At 35.0% G+C, this 27,767-nt stretch overlaps 1 pseudogene; it reads left to right on the forward strand.

The window, feature by feature from the left end:
- The first annotated feature begins 3,348 nt into the window (after positions 1-3,348).
- The window catches only part of LOC103549054 (nucleolar protein 12 pseudogene), an 80,123-nt pseudogene continuing 55,704 nt past the window's right edge, over positions 3,349-27,767 (forward strand).

Raw genomic sequence — 27,767 nt, forward strand, 5'->3', positions numbered from 1 at the left:
TTTATAAGGTATGGAATTAATTCTTTGTACTATGGTCTCAGAACTTTTAAATGCAATGGATAGTTTTCAAAAATGAAATAGTATTATAATACTCTTGGAAAAGAGTCACAGCAGGTCGGGATTTTGTAATAAAGTTATTCAAAACATAATGGCCCTCATACTTCAGACAGAAAAAATAGCTAATGATCCTATGTTTATTTACATGACTGTTGTTAATTGCACTGAATATTGAAAAATCTCATTTGTCATGGATAATACTAAAGAAACCATTTGGGGCTTCATTAACGTGAAAAGCAGAAAGGGGAAAAAAAACTATGGCCAGTTTCCCATTCTGTACAGTTTGTTAATAACATTTAACACCGTTTCCTATAGTGCTCCTATATTGAAAGTCTTGAAAAGCACCTTTAAAAAATGCTAATGCTACAGGAGAGGTCTAAAGTGAATTAATCATTATGGGTAATGACTTAAGTAGATTAAGTACTCAGTGGTGTGTATCTTTTGAGAGTTACATTACAAAGGGTACAATGATTAAAACAAATATAACTTCATTTCAAAAGACAGCTTCAAGTGCTGAATTTTTTATTTCCCTACTTCTATGAAAGGTAGCGGTAATTTAAATGTAAGGAGTAGTTATGCTATTTCTTGTGTTGCTATGCAGACTAATTCACTCACTCAGGCTTTTTGTCAATTACTTTTACTCCACGTTTCCTAGGGACACTAAGCAACATAAGCAGAATTTGATTCTTAAAATTCTTGTTTCATTTTCTCATTTAATTACCTAATTTGGTTATTACTCCTCTAATTGTGATTCAAATTCTTATTTAAAAAAAGAAAGCTGAGAAGCAAGAGAAATGCATAATGGACAGGCTATCTCACCACTAGGGGTCGGTGTCAGAGCATGCCAGAGACAGCAAGCCAGAGCCAAGCTGTTAGTTTGCTAGATTGTTATTTGATATTAAAATATAAAAATAATTTTACATCATTCCACCTCCCCCCATTTTTCAGAGCATTGTTTGAATATGACTCATCCGAGTATAGATAAAATTTTCTGTTGTATATTATCTCTGGTAAAGCACAGATATTAAAATTTGAATGTATATCACCAGTATAGAATATTTTTGCCTTACTTTTCCTTCCATTAATACTAATTCCAAAAGATATTGTCCAGACAAAACATCAAAGTATCCTTCTCTCCATATAAAGACACCCCTTACATATAACACAAATGCCTTTAACAATCAAAAACAACACTGCTTCATAACAGAGGTAGTAAAGCTTGGCTTTTCAGGGTTCTACAAGAACATTATACACTGCCTTTTTTTTTTAAAGAACAGGTTGTGGGAATTTACTTAACTTTTATAGAAACTGGAAGAAAACATTCTATGCTTTAAGGAATTATAATACATTAACATCAGGTATATCTTAAAAAGCAAATATGAATTCCATACCAATAGTGATGAAAAATATCTACGTCATATTTAGACAGGCATATTCACAGTAGTAGTAGTAAGAACAGAAGTGTTGAGAAAATTATATTAGGACTTTGAGTTAACCATCTGTTTCACCGTAGAAGCAAATGGTTCAACACGGGCTTAACTGACTTGAGAAGAACACAAAAGAAATCAATGATAAAAGAAACATCGGAATGTAGCAATAAAAATCTAAAGATTTATTTTAGGAAACATGCTCATTGGGCGGTGTACTTATATATACTCCTAGTCTGTTGAAGTTTAGAAAATATGTTTATGCAATAAAAATGAACAAATAAAATAATCTCGAGTCACATATTGAAACAACAACAAAACACACACACACATATATATGTGCATATGAAAGCTAGGTACTGGAAAAAAGCATTCTCTTCTCCGATACTGATATTACTCACTGATAATATATATGTCTTAATATAGATAAATATAAATTTAAAAATAATAATAAAGCATTCTTTAGATACAAAATGCTGTTAGTAAATGCAATCTTACAGTTAGATAACACAATGAGGATGAACTGTGGTACCAAAGAAAATCTTGTGGAACAAAAATTTATTTTATATCTTATGTAAATGTAAAAATATAAAATATTCAACTATCTTCAAAAACAAAGAAATCGTGTACGGTATAAGTTATAGTTAGGATTACCAAATTTAGCAAATAAAAATCTCAATCAATACTGGAGACATTTATACTAAAAAAGTTTGTTATTTATCTGAAATTTAAATTCAACTGGGCATCCCATATTTTATCTGGTGACTCTAGCTATAGTATAATGGATGGCAAATTACAATCATGACTAGCTTTTTGTTTGTTTTTTTATATTTTGCCTAATAATCAAACGAAAAGGTTTTGTCAAGATGCTAGAAAACACTGAAAAATAAAATTAGGTAGTACTGGCAAGAAGGAAAGAAGTATGCTTTATATTACAGTTGACAATAATGCTTTTTAATGACAGCTCATGTATTTTGGCAAGATGTAATGAACTTCAACGTTTTTAGTATCTGTGAGACTCTTTTAGCACTGGGACAGTGCTAAAATCATGTGACTCTGATTTTTTAAAAAAGAATCGTAGATTTTAGAAATCAACTAGATTTAACTCATATTGACTTAGAATGACCTGATAGAAATTTCCATCCTGATTGAACATTGCTAGCGACAGGAAACCTCCATCTCATGGAGAAAACCAGCTATTTTCCAACATCTCTTACAGTTAAAATACGTTTTCTTAGCTAAAGTCAATCTTTCTGAATTTCACTCATTGTTTTCACTTTAGCTGTTTGCATACTCGTTATACTCAACAAGTATAGTTTTAAAATTCATTTTTAATCTCTTGCCTTTTCTGTCTAGAACTTTTTTAAAAGTATAAATGGTAGAATATTAGCAAACAAAATATCTCCTTAATTTATACACGGAAATACAATGTACGTTTCAATCTACAGCCCATATGTCCCAAGTGAATGTTGAAAGGTTAAGTTGCTAGCGTTCTCGCACAAGATAACACATAGCTCATCACTATTTCCCTAAACACTGAGCCATGAAGTGGTATAAGGGATGGATAAACTATTCATTATCATTATGTCTCTTAGATAGAAAAATTAAGTCAACTAGTGTTGTGTAAAGTTTTATTATGTGCCCAATACTATGCTAAATAATGAAATGAACCATCAAATTAGTCTATATGCATACTCCAGAAATAAGATGTATATGTACTAAACAAGTGCAAACCATATGCATTTTGATTCTAAAATAATAGCACAAATTATGTTGTTTTTGCTGTATACTGTCACTATGCTAAGTATTTTAAGCAATTTAATTCAAATAATAACACTATGAGGTGGGTGTTTTTTAAATCATTATGCCGGATAGGAAACTCAAGCTTAAGAGGTGAGTAACCTGGCCAAAGTCACACAACAGGGATGCAGGGGAGCTGGGAAGTGAAAGTGGGTTCTCAGACTTGAGACAAAGTGCACCACATCGACTCATTAAACTAGAAATCCAAGCTCGGGCTGAGATCAAGCCATGTCACAGCCTCTGGGTTGTTAGTTCCCTCCATGGTGGATTTTGTAGTGAGAAAAGATAACATTCTATAAATTAAAGGATAAATAACTAACAAAGATATATTTCTTACAGCATCCTTCCAGAAAGTTAGTTTTCAGTCAGGTAAAACCCCCACGCACTTAAGATTCCACTTTCCAGAGGAGATGGGAAATCACAAAAAAGGCAATGAGGCATAGCCGGATGCAGAGGAGTCATGTCTGAAATTCTTCTGCTGCACATTATGCTGAATAGAAAATAGTGGTTGTTGAACTCTTTGTAGTTGTGATAGAGATGCTCTGTGCTTTAAACACTGACCTACATTATTTACAGAGAGATGGCGTTCTTGGCAATACGTGTACTTGCAACATCCTAGATCCAATTTCAGTATTCAGCACCACTCTCAGAAGCAGAACAAGGTGATGAAAGAAGAAAAGGAAGTGCCCAGAAAAAATAAGAGGCATTGCCTGGTCACTCACGACAAAGGATTTTACAGAGAGGAGGAACCGGAAGGGAAAAATCATCCCATGACTTATATATGGGTTATACGAATACCATGTCTGTATACGATTTAACAGACATGCATCTAGGATTCTCTGTGTACTAAAAATGGCTTAAGTAACTAATTTAAATCTCACAAAAACCTTCTGAGGAAGATAGTGTTATAACCCTCGTTTCCAGATGAAGAAATTGAGATACATAGAGTTTAAGCAATTTGCTGAAGGTCACATGCTGTTAAGTGGCAAAACCAAGTTTCAACTTCAAGAATTTTTTTTTTTTTTTTTTGATGTGGAAGATTGGCCCTGAGCTAACGTCTGTTACCAATCTTCTTCTTTTTGCTTGAGGAAGATTGTCACTGAGCTAACATCTGTGCCCATCTTCCTCTGTTTTATGTAGGATGCTGCCACACTGTGGCTTGACAAGCAGTGCTAGGTCTGTGCCTGGGATCAGAAGCTTTGAACCCCAGGCCACTGAAGCAGGGCACACAAACTTAACCACTACACCATGGGGCGGGCCCTTACCTCAAGCATTCTTAACAGCTATTTTATGCTGCCTTCTCCTATGCAGAAAACTTGCCATAAATGGCCATTCATTAATTGTTAAGCACATCTATGTATGGCTTCTTTATATTCCAAATTCATGATTGTCCAAAACACACACAAGTGGAAAATATTTGATATGGGCATCTGTAGGAATCAGGGGCACACAGTGTAGACTGGAGGAATGGGGCTTCTTTATCATAAGCACCTGCTACTAAAGCACAATTACTAAAAGAAAAGTCTGAACTAAACAGGTAGTGTCACAGGAAAACAACAAAGAATTTTAATACAATATGCCTCATCCCCTGGTGAATTATTACTACAACGTATTTCTCAACTGATACAGAATGTTTCAATCACAATAGGCATCAACTTTTGAAGGATATATTGAGGTATACTCTTCATTACATTACAATAGGTAAAAATTAGAATATTGCCTACTAATATCCCCTGGTGATATTAATTCTGTGTAAAAAAACCATGTCTGCAATATCCATAAAATTTACTTGCTTATTGTGAAAACTTTTGTCCAAGTGAAAAGTTGCTTTTACAACCAATAAAATAAAGTGGGAAGCAAGAGAAGAAAAAGGCAAATAAATTTGACCACTGAAAGAAACAGATGGCTATTATTGTCTTGCTCATTATCAACTTTCTTCAGTTACTCATAGCAATGAAGGACGCAAATCCCTTCAGGAGTAAATCCTAAGCGAAATGTAAACCAAACAGCAAACAGAGTTAATCATTTTCCTCAAATATTCTGCAATGACTTGCCAGGTAAAATTCATATTCCTCAGTGTACACCCCCTTGAGCCATGTTTACTGTCCTGAATGACTTACAACAGGCAAAGAACACAGATTCAATACAATTTCCTAAACATCAACTTACTACATGCCAAATGAGTACCTGTTAAGAGTATTTACATTGAAAATACAGTGATGAGCAGACACGATACTTCATAAAGAGCTTTTATCTTACTAGGATCTATTATATGCTTTACTCAACAGATATTTTCAAATGAGAAAGTTTCATTCAAAAGGATTCAGGCCACTTCCTAGTCACGAGTTTTAGAGTCCATGAACATTTCTACGCCTTTCCAAAAAGTTAATGTAATTAAATGGAAGTTTTCCTTGGGAGCTGAATACATGTTTTAGGAACATTTAAACATTAAGTGATAAAGTGTTTATTCAAAGACATGACGCCTACCTGGTGTTTTGTATTCAATTATTATCATACTCTTGGATTCCCAGCTTTAAAGAGATGTTACCTTTTGTAAACTTAGTGGGAAATCAAGATCTGGAATAAGGCAGGTGGGACAAGGAAAGCATAATTCATGGCAACTCATAAGGAAAGAAACTACCTCCCTCCCCTTAGTGTTTTATGTAGCTTTTTCCTAAGAATTAAAAGTCTCCTCAGTCTGAGAGTTTTGAAACTTTTGCTAATTGTCACTTCTATGCAAATTATTTTCTTAAGTTCTTTATGAATCAAATATTGGGATTAAAAGTGTGCTTATAGGTTACTCCTTTCATCCACTGAAATTCAAAGAATATCACTCCTCTACAGGCACACAAAAAAGGCAACAGGCTGCCGCAATTTCTTAGTCTTGGCCACCAAAACCAATACAAGATAATGGGGTTATGAATTAGCATATTTAACACTACTTTAGAAATTTTAAAAATTCTGGATACTTTAGCTCTTGTTCATAAAGTTTGATTCCCAGAGTTTCTTTTGTTAAAAAAAGTACTGTAACAGTAAAGTGTACATATACTTTTTATAGTTTTTCTATTAGTTTTCACACTTTATTTCATTGACTAGGACATACAGAACCATTTTAAATACTTATTAAATGCATTTTCACCATCTTTGGAGTAGATCTACATTTTTCTTGGAACTATTTATGTAGTTATTTATATTGCTAGATTTATCAATATTAAGTAATATTTACATTTTTGGTATGCAATATACCACAAAATGGTATATATCTATTTATTTTCATATATTCAATTTACTAATATAAAGAATCTCTTATTCAATCATTTTTATAGTCTCTTTAGTTTTAACTTCATTTCATATTTTTGATGTAATTTTGCAGAGCATGAAATTTTATGTTGTTCACCTTCGTTGTAGAGTGAATTTTTATCACTATAAATTATTTTAAAAGCACACTCAAACTTACATATTTTCTATTTTTTCTTAATAGTTTGCATTATCAATTCAACAATTATTTGTTTTTATTTATGATAAAGTTGAATTTTATTTTTAATTTTTTTAATTTAAAAATTTTAAAAAAATTTTTCGATATTCACTTAAACTTCTCTCTGTCTTGACTATAAATACCATAGCCACTGACTTTGAATTTCAGTTTTATTCACTTATTTTAGAGAGCAATTATTTCTAGACTTTTTATGTCATAAGCCAGGTATTTATGTTCTCCCATGGTAAATACTGCTAACAGTTCAATTTTTCTTTTTTTTTGAGGAAGATTAGCCCTGAGCTAACATCTGTGCCCATCTTCCTCTACTTTATATGTGGGATGCCTGCCACAGCATGACATAATAAACAGTGCATAGGTCCACCCCCAGGATCTGAACTGGTGAACCCTGGGCTGCAGAAGTGGAGCAAGTGAACGTAACCATTGCACCACCAGACCAGCCCCATGATGTTTTACATCATTGGTACAATGTCCACATTTGCTTTTGTTGCAGGATATTTTTAAAGGACCTATTATGAGTATTTAGTTTTAGTGTTAGTATCAATTTGCTATTTTCCATACACAGGCTAGATGTATTCTCTTCAGTCCATCTGGCTGTTTGGGGAAATTTAACTTAAGTTTTAAGTGGGAGGCATTTTTATTTTTCAAAACTCATAACAAAATGCCCATTGCCTACTAATTTTTTCTCTAACATGGCTCTGCTAAACAGAATAGGGATCTTATTCTGTTGTGTGTTTATCTGCTTATGTAACAGGACATTTAACATTAGACAATGTGAAAGTTTGTCATTTTCTCCTCGAAATACCATCAATCCATGAAATGGTGATTTTTGTTAAATAGACATTCTCAGAAGGACATAAAAAGAGGAAATCCTAGGAGGCCTGAGTGAACATTCATTCATGAGAGCTGATTGGTAAATTTGCAGGAATTTTGTAAGCTGGTTATTAAAACCTTAGTACCTTGAAGTCAGCCAGGTTGGGAGTATTTACACCATATGTGTTGATAAACACTACAAGTCAGAGGCAGCCCTGATTAATACGTCCACACACAAAACACAGGACAGGTAAGGGTTTTTTGTTATCAGAAAAAAATAAAACACAAGGAAACTACAGACATAATCAAACTAAATGATAGAATATGGGCAAATATTCCACACAATGTTCTAAAAAGTTTCCTCAACTATAACGCAACTATCCAAAGTATAAGAGAATCATACTATTCTCCCATAAAGAGAGAACATTCCAGAGCCTTATCCTACTATTAAATCTTTCTCCAAGTCTAGGATTTCTTTGTGAATTTCTTTTGGTCAGCTATGACTTTAGGGGCCGGCCCCATGGCCCAGTGATTAAGTTCCCGTGCTCTGCTTCAGAGGCCCAGGGTTTCGCTGGTTCGGATCGTGGGTGCGGACATGGCACCGCTCATCACATCACTCTGAGGGGGCATCCCACATGCCACAACTAGAATAACCCACAACTAAAATGTATACAGCTATGTACTGGGGGGATTTGGGGAGAAAAAGCAGAAAGAAAAAATAAAAAAATTGGCAACAGTTGTTAGCTCAGGTGCCAATCTTAAAAAAAAAATGAATCAGTTTAAAAAAAAATATGACTTTGGCTTATCGTGGTTAACTGGTCAATTTAACTAATCCCAACAAATCCAGTATGAAATGATGGAGGGAAAATAGAAAATGTTAGCACATTTGGTAAAGAACAGAAGGTCAAAGCACATAGAGTAACCTACAATCCATAGGATTCATTGATTCCTTTTAAATATAGACAGAGCTGACTCTCTGCCTTTGCAATGGATTTTGAAAATCTCACTGGCTCAGGTCTGCTCCCTAGAAAAATATCCCTTATCCAATATATTCCATGACTACCTCTCAGCGGTGCATCCAAAAGCAATCTCTTAGAGAATTCTTTTAAGAAGCTCATTCTTTAAAGAGGCTGCAGCCCATTAGCAGCATACTTTCTGTTAGTAGGAATTTAAAGGCCTAGAAATTATCCTGATTGTTGATTAAATACAGTTCAGTTTACCAAAGTTAGTTTCTGTAGGAGTACATGTCAAGCTTGAGTCTGCTGATGCGATGAGATGGCAGTGGAAGCTATCAGTTGCAAGAGAGATTGAAGCATTGATAACAGGCTTATCAGGATATTTTATTAGATCATACATGAGAAATTTTTACAATATCTGAGTGAGACCAGATAAACTGTGGATTTTTAACACAAATATCCATACAGGCAGAGAAAAGCTAATATTTCATGATGATATGAAAGAATAAATTTGCTTTCTGATTAGACTCTTCCTTTTCAACTTGTTCAGTAAATAGAATATATTTCTAGGTAAATTATCCAAGATACAGAAAGGCCATAGGCATATACATGCTCATTATAGCATTATTTATATTTAAATGATAATATTTAAATATAATTACTGGTTATAGACATTAAATTTTCTAAGTAATCATAATTTTTTAGTTAAGTAGGTAATTATTAAGACTATGTACCCAATAGAAAATATAATGTAAAATATGCAATAAAAAGAGAGAACATAAGTGGGTAAATATGGTATAGCTGCAGCTATGTAAAATATGTGTATCAATAGGGACATGGAATAGAAGGACATTTGCTATACTGAGAATAGTATTATGATGTTGCAATTAGGTGTGATTTTTTTTCTAAAAATATACTTTATTTTTGTATATTGTATTTTTTAATAAATAAAACTGGGAAGTAAACTTTATAAACTATGCCTAAACTTTAATTTTCAATATTTTTAAAATTAACATACCAATAAATGTAAAGCATATCTAGTTAGCTAAGTTTCCTATTGAAATAATAATTAAATTTTAGGTAATGAGAAATCATGGCCAGTCTACAAGTACAGGGCTAAAATATTACTTCTTTTCACATTCCATTGAAAAGAACTTAGTCACATAGCCACACATATATTCAAGGAATGCCTAGAAGTGTTGCAACGTGCCCATCTATAATTGCATTATTATGAGAGAGGACAGAATGAATTTTAGAAGATAGACAAGAGTCTCTACTATGATGAAAATTCCCACGCTCAAGTGATTCATGGCGCAAGAGGGTCCTTGACATGAACAGATTGTGATGGTTGGTATGTTAATCAGTCACCAACAAGCAAAGACCAATGACCAATGGCTGGACATCTGAAGATTGGGTACTCCCTTAAACTCCAGAACTCTCCGTCAACATTGTGTGGAGTGAGTGAGATTAAATTTTCCATGGATCATAGTGAGTTTCACCCAAATAAGTTAATTTTTAAAAAGTGAATGTATTATTCATTGAATACCTGTATTTGTGGGCTAAGATTCACAACTACTTCGTAGAGTTTATCAGAGAATTTATAGTTTACAGTAGTTTTATCTTCAGAAAATTTGCCTTGTAAATTTTTTAAATGTTTAAACATCTGCTTATTAATAGCTTGCCTTTCTAATTTCTTCTCAGGGTTCAATTTTAGCAATAAAACACATCTTATTACCCTGAATTAATTCCTATATAATTTTAAAATAACATGACTGAAGCAACATAAGTAATTATAATTGGAAAAATTCCATGTTATTTTTTGAACTCCATTGCTTAAAAGTCTAGGGGTATGTTTTCAGATGTATCAGGTAACAGAAAAAAAAGGAAAATCAAAAGGAAAGCCTTTCAGCTTTCCAGGTTAATTTTATTGTTGAAAAACATAAAACTCTTAAAGTTATTCCCACTTTTGATTCATTCAGCAGTAAAGACATTCAGAGGAAATAATTATTTCTAAATACACATCCACAGAAGTGAAAAAGATAGCAACAGATTGTATTTTATTTGTTTTTGATATTTATTACACTTTTCTCTAATTTTATAAGATTACATACTTAACATAAAGAATGGAAATTTCACCAAAATCAAGTAAGCAGAAAACGAATAAACACTTTCAAATCAATTACTAAGACGTAAGCACTGTAAGTATTTAATGTACTTCTTTCATGCATTTAACCTATGCACTTAGATGCACATATTTTACTCAATAGATTCATTGTAGATTTCTGTCCTGGCTCTACTTTCTAGTCCATAGCGAGTTATCTCAGGCAAGTTCATTACCATATCTAATGGTACAGGAATCACAATAATAACATTGAAAGCCACCTCATAGGAGTTTGTGAAGTTTTAATGAGATACTCAGGGTGTATTAAACAGTGTCTGGCACACTGTGAGCATTCAGTAAATGATAGCTGCTATTGTTAAGGACCAACGGAGAACAGCTGAGTCACTTTAGTGAGAGCGCGGTGGTATAAACAGCTAGTTGCCTCAGTGTATGTTTGCTTGAATTAACCCCCACATAACTTGATTCTAAGGTCTTCAAGGCTTCCTGGTAACCAGTTCTAATTCCTGATAATCAGATTTAGCTATAGTTTCAGACTTTGGGTGGTCAGGTTTATTGGTCTTCTTTGAGATCTAAAATATTTGTGTCTGTCAGTAAATGCTCAATTAAATCAGACTTGAGAGTTTCCGTCCCTTAAAAACAAAAACAGCCTAACACAATATAATTCTTACCTAAAAAGAGTTTAATAAGGATTGGATGTTATTCATTTGAAGACAATGCATGCCTTGATTGCTCTGTAAATCACGAAAGAATGAATTCGAAAAGAAAATGAATGGCATGTCTAGAATACACAAGTGAATGCTGGAAATTCCCTTTTTCTACTTATGAGAGTGTTGTTGCAGGCACTGGCTTCCGTACTTATTTATTTAATGTAACCCACACCATATGGTCTTAATCTCACAAAATATAGTTCCCTTTTCTCATGGCAATTAGATTGTAAATTGAAATGGGTTCAAATGTTTTTTTTTGTTTTATCTTGAATGCGGTAATAAAGTTAATGTCAAACATAGTCTCTTCATTACTAAAATGGTTCCATGAAATTAAAATCGCTTCTTCTTAAGAAGCAACATTTGAAATTTCACTTGATCCACCAGAATAAAAAAATAGCTATGCATATTGGCAGTTTTTTCTTCATAAATATGTGTCCGAAGACTCATCTTATGAAAGTGATAAAAATGAATTAATAGCTTATTAAAGCAATCTAAAAGTCTTCTTGAAACAAAAATAACAATTAGATAATTTACATCTAGTCAAATGGAGAAAATGTACTTTAACCACATAATTTTTAAAGAAAGACAGACTTTCTTATTAACACAAATTAACAAAATGAATTGCTCTTCTCAATTTACCACAGGTGATAAAGTAAACTTACATTAAGGAAACTCAGGCTAATAATTAATTGGTACTTCACCACTATAAGAAATTTTCATTTCATTTTATCCTTTGCTATTTTAAACAACTTAAGTGGGTGTCAGAAATATTATTTAAAACCAGTTCTTTCTCAAATTGCTGTTTCAATGTTATCTGTGTTTCACATATTTATGTCATGCATTTGATAAGGTATGCAAATAGTTGCCTAATACACAGTAATGCATATTTATTTTTTATTAATAACCTTCTTATTTTAGAATACTTTTAGATTTATAGAATAATGCAAAGATGGTACAAAAATATACCATATTACTGCACACTCTTTTATTCTATTATTATTTGTTTAATTTTTATTTTAACATTTATTGTGTTTACATAACCAAGACTGAAAAATCTTTGAACAGCATCCTCTGACTTCATATTTTTAAAATAATTTTTATTGAATTAATTTTTGAGTAACATTGATTTAAAAAATTATATGCATTTCAGGTGTACATCATTATATTTCAACATCTGTGCAGACTACATCATATTCACCACCCAAAGTCAAATTGCCATCCACCACCAAACACATATGCCCTTTTACCCTTTTGCCCTCCCTTCTTCCTCCCTTGCCCTCCGGTAACCAGCAATATATTCTCTGTGTCAATGTGTTTGCTTGTTGTTGTTATTTTATCTTCCACATATGAGTGAAATCATATGGTATTTGGCTTTCTCTATCTGACATTTCGCCTGGCATAATACCCTCCAGCTCCATCCATGTTGTTGCAAATGGCAATATTTCATCTTTTTTTATGGCTGAGTAGTATTCCCCATCGTGTTCGTGTGTGTGTGTGTGTGTGTATGTGTATGTGTGTGTGTGTATATACACCATATCTTCTTTATCCATTCATCTGTTGATGGGCACTTAGGTTGTTTCCAAGTCTTCCATATTGTGAATATTGCCACAGTGAATGGCTGTTATTAAAAAGATAAGAAATAACGAGCGTTGGAGAGGATGTGGAGAAAAGGGAACGCTGGTACACTGCTGGTGGGAATGTAAATTGGTGCAGTCACTATGGAAAACATTATGGAGATTCCTCAAAAACTTAAGAACAGAACTACCATATGACCCAGATATACCCCTTCTGGGTATTTATCTAAATAACACAAAAATACTAATTCAAAAAGATATATGCACCCCTATGTTCATCACAGCATTATTAATAATAGAAATTCAAATTTTAAATGCACAAAGTAAAAGGATTAAATTTAAAACTGTTAATCAGAATATAGCCAAAGATGAAAGAGTTACTGGTGTTATATCAATAATACTCATTTTAGAGTGCTCAATTGACAAGCTTTGAAAAATTAATTTAATTTTATGCAGAACCTCATATCTGACTTTCTGTAAGTGAAGAATTTCATATTTGAACCATTTGCTATTTTTCTCTTATTATTAATTATAATGTATAAAACACAGATTTATTTTGAAATAGATTCCAAAACTGCCTTGATTTTTTTTAACTAGTTTGAAAGTGCCTATCTCTAAATCATTATTTGCCCTAATGCAAAAGACAGTCTTAGAAAAAAGATCTTAAAGTAAGAGATACTCTTAGAAGAAAAGACCTTCAGCACTAGAAGAATCCAGGCAGCTTTTTGGAATAAGAGCCTCCTTTTACTTCATTCGGTGTTTATTTTTCACATATATAGCAACAGCTGGAAGCATTCAGCCTTGGAAAAGTAAGCATAAAGATGGAGGGGTATTTTTGTGTATAACTATTTGACAGACTGTGCATTTCAACTGTGTATTGCATCTGGATCACTTGGAAATTTATCATTGGTCTGATTTTGGCACTGTCCCTGAGGCTACCTAATGAGTTGTAAAACCCAAGTATCAGCTAGGGGCTTCCTGCTCCCTGGAGAGCTAGTTAAACTGAGCTGGAAAACTTAACTCTACAGCCTGTGCAAACCTTCCCCAAGATGCACTTGTTTCTAGGGACATATAATTCTGAGCCTAATCTGCTTCTCTGACTTAATCTTCCATCTGCCGTCCATAACAGGAATCTCAGCCCTTTTTTCTAGTTTTCAAAAAAAATCCAATTATATTTTTTGTTTTATGTCATTTTTAAAGAGTTGTGGGAGTTATAAAAAGGGATCATGTAGTAGACTAAATGGCTTAAATCCAGTAGCTCCATATTCCCTGTAACTTCAAGTATATGCAGAGTAGCCTAACTTTCACTAGCTCCCACATCCAATTCATATTCCAAAACACACTGAGATTCTCAGAAAAGGACAGAGTCCTACAGCTAACAGTATGCATCCAACTCAGAAAGTACCTAAGCCAGAGACAGTTCCCTAACCTCTGCTCTGTTTAAATATAAGTAGAAGCTGCTGTAATCTTAAAGGTTTATTGGTCAGGACCAGTGACTTTCATGGAAGGAGAAGTAAAAAAAATATGATTGGTGAATGGAGCAGCTAAAGGATTGTAAGTGAGCCAAAATACAACTAGGAGACTGAGATATATGGATAAACAAATAATGGCTTACATATTATTATTGTATTTACACAAAAAATAATGCTTTAGCTATCCTGGATTCAGTAGCTAAAATCTATTAAGATCCTTTACGATAAGTAGTGTATGTTATTTACTCATTTATTTGTTTGCTTATTCAATTTGTTGTTAGTGCCGTGGTTGATTCGGACTCCTAGAAACCCTGTGTACAGCAGAGCAGAACCCTGCTTGATCTTTTTGCATCTTCCTCTCACTTTCTGGCGCTATGTCAGAAAATGCTCTGCTGCTATTCGTAGGGTTTTTATAGCCAGGCTTTTCAGAAGTGGGTGGCCAGGTCCTTCTCCCTAGTCTACCCAGTCAGGAAGCTCTGCTGAAACCTGTCCACCATTGATGCTGCTGCTGGTATTTGAAATACTAGTGGCATAGCTTTCAGCATCACAGCAACACATAGCCACCACAGTAAGACAACCCTCAGATGGAACCACAGGTTCCCTGACCAGCAAATGAACCTGGGCTGGGGCAGCGAGAGCACCGAATGTTAACCACTAGACCACCAAGGCTGGCTTTCAGTTCAACTACATTTAAATGCCATTTTTTAAGGTCAAAATATTCAAATACCAGGAATCTTATATGGTTCAACCTAATATGTAAGCAAAATCTCCTTTCTCTTCTAATTCCTAGTTTTATTTTTAAGCTTCCACTAATCTATTGCTACACTGCAAAGATTCAGTGCCCATAGTTCAGGGAAAAGAAATAGATGAGTGCACCAAGAAAAGGTAACAGACAAAGTGATAACGAAAAAGAATTGGCTGTGGACAAAGAGACATGGGATAGGTCAAATACATGCTGCAGTAATTCTAGTGCTAGAGTATCTGCTCTGACTAGCTGTCACAACAGAATCATAGAAAAGGGAAATGCATCTCTCCTTTATGTAATATAAAGTCATCACTGTTATTGAGGTGAATCTGCAGAGAATCCAGACTTCTACTGTATTCAACAGAACCTGTAGCTAGGTCCTACAAACCTTTAACAACATCTGGAGTATGTTTTCAATGGGCAAAGAGCTATTAGCCTCTATTTGTCAACAGAAATACCCAATGTCATGCCCCATAGGCCAAAGGAAAACAAGGGACCTTGCAGTCATAGAGCAATTACTGTGGCCTAGAGGTACTATTTTCCAAGCTCTAAAAAAAGCAAAGTCCTCTCATTTCCTAAGAGGTGTGAACAGTTCGTCCAGTTGCATTCTAGCAGTGTCCTCATTTGAACTCTGATGTCCTGAGGGAAACAAAACAGTCTTTCTGTGCATTCAGATTTAAGAATCAGTCTGGAACAAACAAGAGTACCTGATACCAGAAAGGGATTCTAGGGAGAGAAAGGTGCTAATTTGTAAAGACTCAGTTAGGCAATAGAACCTAACAAATAGAGAAAAACAAGTAAAACAGATCGGGAAACAGCAGATGAGGAAGCCATAAAACATCATAGCAGGGTGCCATAAATGGGTTCCTCTGCAGAGGTCAATTTTGAAATTTTGTCTCATCTGAAAGGATAAGTGTTCAGCAGAATGTAGGTCTAAGTAGGAACAAAAAATCATCTTGCAGTAGATTTCTCCAGTGTTTCCTAATGCTGAAAGAATATATCTTGAGGAGTCTCCTTCAGTTATGCAAATATAGGCCTTGTGAATTCCATTTTCCTGCAAGAAGTCTGTTAACAAGGAATTCTGATGTTCAAGTGGCTTTTTCCCAAAGGAGATGGTTAACAGGAGAAGAATTGAAAAAGATTATGTCCTTCTGGAAAGGAAAAACCTGATACTCTGGTTCCTATTTTTGGAGATTAGACGTTGGGGAATACTGTCAGACAGACAAGAGTTGTCTTAACCAAGACTAGAGTACAGAGAAACTAGATGGAGATTAGCTACAGGACTGACTCCAGGATTAGAAAAAGCTTAAAGATCTGAGGTCTTCAGATAAAAGATGCTGGATCCCAGGTCTGCTTATCCTAGCTTATATTTCTACAAGGCAAGTGTAAGTTGGGAAAGCTTGTCACTAGGTGCTGCAGTGTTGGGGCTCAACTCTGGTGCATCATGAGTCCTTGTTTTCCAATAAGGGTAACAATGGGGTTCAACTTCCCATACAGTGATTCTCAATATTGACTATAAATAAAATGAGTTGGGGGGACTTCTTAAAATCCCAGTGCCCAGATTGGATTAGAATCTGTAGATATGGGACTTAGCAACCAGTATTTTTAAGAGCTCTTCAAATGATTTCAATGAAAGACATGATTGAAAATCACCACCTTACAATAGTCCTTCTCAAAGGAAGGACTGATGATGAGCCAATTTCTGACATGAGGAAGAGGAAAGGAAGAGCAGACCAAGAATGGGGAAAGAGAGAATAAAGAATTTACTTTAGTTGAGAAGCAAATAGACATATTATATGACGATGTGACAAGTAGACAGTTCGATATCTGAGTCTGTAATTCCAAGAAGATGAGAAAATTAGAGGCAGATTTAACACTTCGGGACTAGATAAGGTGATCTGGAGAGATTACGTGAACAGAGAAAATAGGGGGCCCACAACTGAGACCTTAACCATTCCAACTTTTGGAAAATGAACAGAGGAGGAGAGCTTGCAACAGCGATTGAGAAGGAGTAGACAGCAACATATGAGAAAATCCAAAGTACATAGCAACACAGACATCAGGAGAAGAATCTGGTTTTAGAGAGTAAAGAAATATTTGTGTCAAACATCATGAGATCAAGTAAAATAAGAAGAGAGAAGTGAGTGCTACATTTGGCAATACAGACATCATTGGACTCCTTTGACAAAACAACCTCCAGGAGAGTTGGCTATAGAAGACCAAATAGAGAATGTGAAGGACATATGGGATAAAGAAATAAAAGCCATGAAAGGGAACAGTATTTGGGAGAGTGGGTGTGAAGTCAGTTTAAGTTGTCTTATCAGAAAGGAATTATTAGAGTTTATATGAATGTAAACCTGAATAATTCATCAAGCAGGGAATGAGAAACTGATGACTCAGGAGGATGTGGGAAAGATGTATGTTAAAAAGTAATGGGAGATTTGTATCTAGACTACATACCAAACAGCTGCCCTTTGCAATACTAGGAACAAGTAATTGATTTGTGTATAAGTACAGATGCTCCTTGGTCTTTACTTTTTTTCTTTTTGAGGTCATAATAGTTTATAACATTGTGAAATTTCAGTTGTACATTATTACTTTTCAGTCACCATAAATATGTGCCCCTTTACCGTTTACACTCACCCCCCAACCTCCTTCCCCTCTGGTAACAGCTAATCTGTTCTCCATGTCCATGAGTTTGTTTTCTTCCACATATAAGTGAAATCATGCAGTGTTTGTCTTTCTCTGTCTGGCTTATTTCGTTTAACATAATATCCTCAAGGGTCATCCATGATGTTGCAAATGGGATGAGTTTGTCTACTTTTTATGGCTGAGTAGTATTCCAGTGTGTTGGGGTTGTGTGTGTGTGTGTGTGTGTATGCCACACCTTCTTCATTCATTCATCAGCTGATGGGCACTTGGGTTGCTTCCATGTCTTGGCTGTAGTGAATAACACTACAGTGAACATAGGGGTGCCATAAGTCTCTTTGAATTGTTGTTTTCAAATTCCTTAGGTGAATACCCAGTAGTGAGATAGCTGGGTTGTAAGGTATTTTTATTTTTAATTTTTTGAGAAATCTCCATACTGTTTTCCATGGTGGCTGCACCAGTTTGCATTCCCACCAGCAGTGTATGAGGGTTCCATTTTCTGCCTATTCTCTCCAACATTTGTTGTTTTTTGTCTTGGTGATTATAGCCATTCTAAGAGGTGTAGGGTGGTGTCTCCTTGTAGTTTTGGTTTGCATTTCCCTGATGATTAGTGATGTTGAACATCTTCTCATGTGCCTGTTGGCCATCTGTATATCTTCCTCGGAAAAATGTCTGTTCATATCCTCTGTCCATTTTTTGATGGAGTTCTTTGTTGTTCTGTTGTATGGGTTCTTTATATATTTTGGAGATTAATCCCTTGTTGGATACATGATTTGAAAATATTTTCTCCCAGTTGGTGGGCCATCTTTTCGTTTTGAACCTGGTTTCCTTAGGGTTTCCAGGAAACCCTGAGAGTTTCCTGGAAACTCTTTAGTCTGATGTACTCCCACTTGTTTATTTTTTCTTTTGTTTCCCTTGTCTGAGTAGACAAAGTGTTTGAAAAGATCCTTCTAGGACTAATGTCAAAGAGTGTACTGCCTATATTTTATTCTAGGAGTTTTATGGTTTCAGGTCTTACCTTCAAGTCTTTAATCCATTTTGAGTTAATTTTTGTGTATGGCAAAAGATAATGGTGTACTTTCATTATTTGCATGTGGCTGTTCAGTTTTCCCAACACCATTTATTGAAGAAACTTTCCTTTCTCCATTGCATGTTCTTAGCTCCTCTGTCAAAGATTAGCTGTCCGTATATGTGTGGTTTTATTTCCAGACTTTCAATTCTATTCCATTGATCTGTGTGTCTGTTTTTGTATCAGTACCATGCTGTTTTGATTACTGTAGCTTTGTAATATATTTTGAAGTTAGGGATTGTGATGCCTCCAGCTTTGTTCTTTTGCTCAGGATTGCTTTTGATATTTGGAATCTTGCTGTTTCCCCATATGAATTTTAGGATTCTTTGCTCTATATCGATGAAGAATGTCATTGGGATCCTGATTGGGATTGTGTTGAATCTATAGATTGCTTTAGGTATTATGGACATTTAAACTATGTTTATTCTTCCAATCCAAGAGCAAGAAATATCTTTCCATTTCTTTATTGAAAGAAATCAATGATGACATAATGTCTTAAAGTTTTCTTTGTATAGGTCTTTCACCGCCTTGGTTAAATTTATTCCTAGATATTTTATTCTTTTGTTTGCAGTTGTACATGCGATTGTATTGTTGTGTTCTCTTTCTCTTAGTGTATTATTCTAGAATGGATATGCAACTGATTTTTGTAAGTTGATTTTGTACCCTGTAACTTTGCTGTAGTTGTTAATTATTTCTAATAGTTTTCCAGTGGCTTCACCAGGGTTTTCTATATATAAAATCATGTCAATTGCAAACAGTGAGAGTTTCACTTCTTCCTTCCCAATTTGGATACATTTTTTTTCTTTTTCGTGCCTAATTGCTTTGGCCAATACCTCCAGTACTATGTTGAATAAGAGTGCCAAGAGTGAGTACCCTGTCTTGTTCCTGTTCTCAGAGGGATGGCTTTCAGTTTTTCCCTGTTGAGTATGATGTTGGCTGTGGGTTTTTCATATATGGCCTTTAATATGTTGAAGTACTTTCCTTTTATACCTATTTTATTGAGAGTTTGTATCATAAATGGATATTGGATCCATTTGCTTTCAAATGCTTTCTCTGCATCTACTGAGATGATCACATGGTTTTTATTCCTTATTTTGTTAATGTGGTGTATCATATTGATTGATTTTCAGATGTTGAACCATCTCTGCATCCCTGATATAAATCCCATTTGATCATGGTGTATGATCCTTTCAATGCATTGTTGTATTTGATCTGCCAATATTTTGTTGAAGATTTTTGCATCTATGTTCATAAGTGATATCAGCCTGTAATTTTCCTTCTTTGTGTTGTCCTTGGCTTTGGGATCAGGGTAATGTTGGCCTTGTAGAAGGTGTTAGGAAGTCTTCCATCTTCTTCAATCTTTTGGAATACTTTGAGAAGGAAAGTTATTAAATCTTCTTTGAATGTTTTGTAGAATTCTTTGGAAAAGTCAGGTGGTCCTGGACTTTTATTTTTTGGAAGGTTTGTGATTACTGTTTCAATATCTTTACTTGTGATTGATCTATTCAAATTCTCTTTTTTTTTTTTTTTTGAGGAAGATTAGCCCAGATCTAACGTCTGCTGCCAATCCTCCTCTTTTTTGCTGAGGAAGATTGGCCCTGAGCTAGCATTCATGCCATCTTTCTCCACTTTATGTGGGACACCTGCCACAGCATGGCTTGATAAGCAGTGTGTAGGTCTGTGCCAGGGATACAAACCAGTGAACTCCATGGCACCAAAGTGGAGTGTGTAAACTTAACCACTGCACCACTGGACCAACCCCTCTATTTCTTCTTGATTCACTTTTGGGAGGTTGTTCTTGAGTCTGAGAATTTATCCATTTCTTCTAGATTGTCCCATATATTGGCATATACTTTTTCATAGTATTCTCTTATAATCCGTTGTATTTCTGTGGTATCCATTGTAATTTCTCCTCTTTGATTTCTAATTTTATTTATTTGATCTTTCTCTCTTTTATCTTAGTGGGTCTGGCTAAGTTTAGTCAATTTTGTTTATCTCTCAAAGAACCAACTCTTAGTTTCATTGATCCTTTCTATTGTTCTTTTTGTTTGTTTGTTTCAATTGCATTTATTTCTGCTCTAATTTTTACTATTTCCCTCCTTCTTCTGAGTTTGACCTTTATTTGTTCTTCCTTTTCTAATTTGGCTATGTGTAGTCTAAGACTGATTATTTGTGATTTTTCTTGTTTTTTAAGGTGAGCCTGTATTGCTATGAATTTCCCTTCTAGGACCACTTTTGCTGCATTCCATGAGTAGGTATGGTGTATTTTCATTTTCATTTGTCTCCAGATATATTTTGATTTCTACTTTAATTTCTTCAATGATCCATTGGTTGTCCAGTAGCAGGTTGTTTCATCTCCACATATTTGTGACTTTCCCAGCATTTTTCCTGTAGTTGATTTCTAGTTTCATAGCATTATGGTCTGAAAAGATGCTTTACTTGATTTTAATCTTCTTCAATTAATTGAGGCTTGCCTTCTTTCCCAACATATGATCTATCTTTGAGATTGTTTCATGTGCACTTGAGAAGAATGTGTATTCTGCTGTTTTTGGATGGAGTCTTTTGTATATATCTTTTAATTCCATCTGGTCTAGTTTTTCATTTAACTCCACTATTTCCTTGTTGGCTTTCTGTGTAGATGATCTACCCCTTGATCTAAGTTAGGAGTTGAAGGCTCCTACTATTATTGTGTCATTATTATTATCTCCTTTTAGGTCAGTCAATAGTTGCTTTATGTACTTTGGTGCTCCTGCGTTAGGTACATATATATTTATAAGTGTTATGCCTTCTTAACGGACTGCTCCTTTTATCATTATATACTGGTCTTCTTTGTCTCTCATTGCCTTTTTTGTCTTGAAGTCTACTTTGTCTGATGTAAGTATGGCAACACCTGCTTTCTCTTGGTTGCCATTAACTTGGAGTATTGCCTTCCATCCCTTCGCTCCAAGCCTAAGTTTGTCTTAGAGCTGAGATGAGTTTCCTGGAGGCAGCATATTATTGGGTCATGTTTTTTAATCCATCCAGCCACTCTGTGTCTTCTCATTGGTGAATTCAATCCATTTAAATTTAGAGTGATTAATGATAAATGAGGGCTTAATGCTGCCATTTTATCACTTGTTTTCTAGTTTTTCTGTATTTCTCTTATTTCTCATCCTGCAATTCAATTTGGTGGTTCTTTATGATAGTTTTCTCTTTATTTATGACTGGTGGCTTTGCTCTGTTTTGTTTAGTGGTTTGTATAAAGAAAATGCCCATGGAACAGAATGTGAAAAAGGCAGGATATCTATCTGCACAAACAGATATTGTTCTATTTTTGTAAAATATTTTAAATATAAAAATAAACCGTTATCTTTTTTTTTTTTAAAGATTGGCAGCTGAGCTAACAACTGTTGCCAATCATTTTTTTTTTTTCTGCTGTATCTCCCCAAATCCCCCCTGGTAACATAGTTGTATATCTTACGTGCAGGTCCTTCTAGTTGTGGCATGTGGGATGCTGCCTCAACATCGCCTGACTAGCAGTGCCATGTCTGCACCCAGGATCCGAACCATTGAAACCCTGGGCCGCCTCAGCAGAGCGTGCAATTTAACCACTTGGCCACGGGGCTGGCCCCAACAACCTTATCTTTGATTGATGAAATTAGCAATAATTTTTCCTGCCTTATATTTTGTATTATTCAAATTACCTATAAGCATGTATTATATTATAATAATTTTAAAAATAAAGTTTTAAAATTATGGGGTCAAATTAAAATAATATAAAATTGGAATTAACATATATTCATTCCTCTCAATATTTCATTTTTTTCCCTTAGGGACTTTCCTCTTTTCTGGATTTGAATTTTAGAATCTGACATCTGTAATGTAAAAAAATACTACACAATGAGAAGAAAACAGTTTTAACTAAGGCTCAAAATTGTTCTTATGAAAATTTTTTTCTCATCAATTAAATAGAGTGTTATAAATATATGTGTTTGACCCCATTTTATATCCTTATGATAAAAAGAAGAGAAGAGATACTATCCATGAATAACTTTAAAGTTCCCTGCTCTAAAACCTGAGGCAAAACTGAATAGCTAATATTTTACTTTGGGGAATAGAATTCTGAGAGAAGTTTAGGATGGAGAACTAAGCAGAGAAAAAGGGGAGCCAAGCAAAGATGCATTATTGAGTTGGACATCAATGGGAATTACTGCCAGCTCAATCCCATAGAAACACACACAGAGGCATATGAAATGTGTGAGAATTAAGAGAGCAACAATTATACATCAGCTCCTGATCTACATTGCTTAAAATTTCACCCAACAGTTTATTAACTCTTCTGAACCTCTAGGTATGTACTTGGCATCCCCAAACATGAATTTCCCTTTGGCATCAACAGAGAAGCCTTAGGGCAATAAGAAAGAGGCTTGGAGCCCAAAGCATCCTGTAGACTGCAGAATATGTAACCATAACAGCATCTAGGATAAGAGGCAGAGGTGACAGATGTACTTCCTAAATAAATTGGCTTGTGGTTGGCTTCTCTTTAATCTCTGATGATACTGATACAAATCATAACTGGGGACTATTATTAGCTACCATTTCTGAAGATGAATCCAAATATGCAAATAATACACAAATATTAAATTAGAAATTTTTTAAAAACGTTATATATTTTGGAATGGCTACTTTATATTCTGTCCTTTAATCACAAGAGCAGTTTTAATAAAGGCACAGGAGGGGCTAGCCCAGTGGTGTAGTGGTTAAGTTCACATGATCTGCTTTGGTAGCCTGGGGTTCACAGGTTCAGATCCTGGGTGCAGACATACACATTGTTCATCAAGCCACGCTGTGGTGGCCTCCCACATAGAGAATAGAGGAAGATTGGCACAGATGTTAGCTCAGAGACAATGTTCCTCAAGCAAAAAGAGGAAAATTGGCAATGGATTTTACCTCATGGCCAATCTTCCTCACCAAAAAAAAGAAAAGAAAAGAAGGGTCAGCCCAGTGGCAGAGCTGTTAAGTTCACACGCTCTGCTTCAGCAGCCTGGGGTTCATTGGTTCAGAACCCAGGTGCAGACGTGCTCGCTGCTTGTCAAGCCATGCTGTGACTGGCATCCCACCTATAAAATAGAGGAAGATGGGCACTGATGTTAGCTCAGAGCCAATCTCCCTCAAAATACATAAATAAATAAAATAAAATAAAGTCACAGGATTACAGTGCTTCTATGTGGTTATAAATTACTTGATGTTCTGGAGCCTATTAAGTTAGGGTGGATATGTCATCAATTCACAGATTATATGAAGTTATGGTTCTAATGATTAACAAAGTAAAGATCTCCAAAGTACAGTAATTCATTATTTTGGATTATCTAAAAAATACACATAACTTCTGTTTTAAAGTTGTTTTTATTTAATACAATAGAGCTAACCTCATGCCACTTACTAACACTGTGACCTGTAATAGGGCCTTTTGACATTGATCATTTTCTCTTGCAATTTTGATCCTTTCCCTATTTTGCCTGAACTTCCAATAGACATAGGTTATTTTCATCAGAAATCACCTTCTTTTCTATTAGCAACCTCTGTAACATTTAGGGTAAAAATACATTAAATATAACAACTAAGTGGCTGGACCTCAAATACTATTAGAGATAATAGGTTAAAGAATTAGGAGAAATTTTCAGTGCATTTTATCTGTTCTGAAACGCCTTACATGGCGAATCACTGATAAAACACTGCTTAGCCTTGGATAGGGTATATTTCAATGGCATCAATTTAAAGATGAAGAAACTGGGGTTTACAGAGATTGAATGACAGGTCAAAGTAATACAGCACAAGAGTGACTGAACTCCAAAAGTAATTCAGATTTCCTCTTCAAAAGTTCTTTCAATTAGGACTCCAGGGTTGTATTTGACATGAAAGCCTATTTAAAATGCTTTACTTAAGAAACAGTATTATTGGCTCATATACAGATTCTATAAAAGAGACTAATGGAATTAACTTTAGGCATAGCTAGACCAGCTAGTGACAGCAGTATTGGCTAATTTCTCAGTAGGAAACAGATGTCAAAATCGGATTAGTATACTTTTTAAAATGTTTTTATAATTGTGATAGTTTTTTAAAATATGTATTAAGCAAGGTGTAGGAATCCACAAGAAATAATATGGTACCCCAAGCACCATTACTACCCTGAAGTTATTAAAGGTTATAGTTACTGGAATCCCCAAATAGATAGATTATATGAAGAGTTAAGACATTAGCTTGAGGAAAACACAGTTCACAGTAATGCTCCTTTTCTCAGGGAGGTACTCAATTCAAAAATACCCATCCAGATCTACTCTCTTCCTCTATTCACCTGCAAAGTCTTCTCATTTTCCAACACAAGTGCAAGTCAGAGGGCAAGGGAACCCATTGGTGTAACCCATACAGATCAGCCTCCTAAGCAGGATGGAAAAGGCTATAGAGTGTATCTGGAGAAGCAAACAGAACATATCCAGTGTTGAGCACTGCTCTTGTCTTTGGATGAAAAGTTGGTGTTCTCCAACAGAGAAGACAAACAAAATCCAACAGGTACCATGTCATCATGGTGTCAATTTGATCATATCTCATTCCCACCCCTGAAAACTAAAACATTATCAGTCATTTATTTATTTAATTTAATAGAATAGCAGAGGGGAAACAGAAGATTAGAAGTCACCATAACTGATGAAGCACAACTACTACAATCTCGGCTTCTGCAGCTTGTTACAAGGCTTAGGTTGGTAGGCATAGTTTCCATATTCCACCACACACTTCCTGTTCCTCTAATGTGGACTAGAATCCTGTCCAGAAGGTGTTCTTAACCTCGTAGGGTGACCTAAATCTCAATTCACATAACATGATTGGAGACTGACTTTATTGAGTTACAATGTTTTTCCTCTGACCAAAACTTTTGAGCAAGAGAAGAGGTGCCCTAGTGAAGCCCCTGTACTCTACATATAATCATTTTTGCCTCAGGATGAGAAAACTTAATCTCTCTTTTTCCCTTTCCTGATGCAACTCCGGATAGACCTCCATTCTGGTCCCCTGTACCTTGACTTCCTCTTTTCTCCTGCTCTATTCCTTCTCCCCTCTCACCTTCACAGGACACTCTTCCTTTTCCTCCTTCCACTCTTTCCTAAACACATCTTTTTCACTGGACAAAATCTCCTCTTAAAGTCTTGTAAAGTAGGTAGAGATGATGAACAACCTGATGGTCCTATTAGCCATAAACCTTGGCCAAGATCAGATTGGCATACCGAAAAACTATAAAAGTAGACAAGAATTCTGAGCAGCTATCCCTGAAGACTTTCCTTCAAGATTGATTGGTGAAGAATCAAATCCTGAAAACAGGAAAAAATGACTCCATCTCTGATTTCAGAGAGTGCTTAACTAGCACCTTCCAAAAATACTCAGGTCTCCATATGGGCGGAGACCATAACTGTCTTATCTTTCTTCTTTATTGATGGTCTTAAATGTGAAGTGACAATTTTAGTTAGAAAATGGAAGACAGGATGGCAGACTGATGACACTACGAATTACAAGACCTTGCTGAGAATGTGGAAGATAATTTGACTTGGAAATAAAAATTGCAGACCAAATTAAATAGCTCTTTACATTAAACAGATAAATCCAAGACAAAGAACAACAACATGACTAGACAAAGATATTTATTGATATTGGAAATAACAGGAACATTAGAACAATTATGCTGCTTCAGTAAGGAAAGATATACAGTTGGCTCTCTGTGTTTGTGCATTCTGCATCTATGAATTCAATGAACCACAAAGGGAAAGGCCTATGATAGTTGCATCTGTACTGAATATATACAGGCTTTTTTCTTGTTACTATTCCCTAAAAATACAATATAACAACTATTTACACAGCATTTAATTTTATTATTTATTATAAGTAATCTAGATATGATTTAAAGTACATGGGAGGATTTGCATAGGTTATATGCAAATACTATGCCAAATTATATAAGGGACTGGAGCATCTGCAAATTTTGGCCGGTGGTCCTAGCACCAATCCCCGGCAGATACGCAAGGGTACTCTAACCTAAGACACAAAAGACAAACTTCACATAACATGACATCCCTCCTAGTAAATCTATCCACCATAGTTTTCCTATAATTGCACTAAACACAAAAGGGAGAAATTTTCATGGAACTTCAAAAACAAATGTTTCATTTCTAGTTGATACCAGGGCTACCTTCTTTACTATAAACCCTAACATCTTTCCACCATTCCTTTCTCCTTTCAGGTACCAAAAACAAATTAAGTGGTAGGCATTTCAAACTATCCTGACTATGCCTTTGTCTTAGCTACTTTTTGTTTCTTTCTCACTAATCCATACTCTCACTATTAAGATGCTTTTCTGCTTGTTCCATTCCAGGGAATCAACTGAGGCAAGATCTACCTTGTAAATGGGATGCTACCATTAAATATAGCCAGAACATCCTGTTTTTGGAACTCCCAGAATTGAATCCCGGGTCTATAATTTGATGTTGTCATAGATTTATTAACCACTACTTGATGCTTCCCCTATCTACATTTTAGATCTTGAATTTGCTCCCTATTAACTCTGGACCAAATATATTTCTGACATAGGACACATATTGGAGCCTGAACCAACTGATCTGGGTATGCCCTTACCATAACTATCCCAAAACCCAATAAAAATGAGAATCTTAAAGGACTGTAGCCACAAAACTGCATATTTTCAAAATGTTTTCATTATCCCCTGTTGACTGAAATACCCCTGTTCTATGCATCAAAAAGACCAACTGTCACTGTTATCATTGCATACAAGATTTAGGCCATTGAAAAGACTGTTCTTCCTCATCTGTAGTACTCCAGTCTAATATCACCCTTCATTCCTAG

This window comes from Equus przewalskii, chromosome 1 (assembly GCF_037783145.1).
Source record: "Equus przewalskii isolate Varuska chromosome 1, EquPr2, whole genome shotgun sequence".
NCBI lineage: Eukaryota > Metazoa > Chordata > Mammalia > Perissodactyla > Equidae > Equus > Equus przewalskii.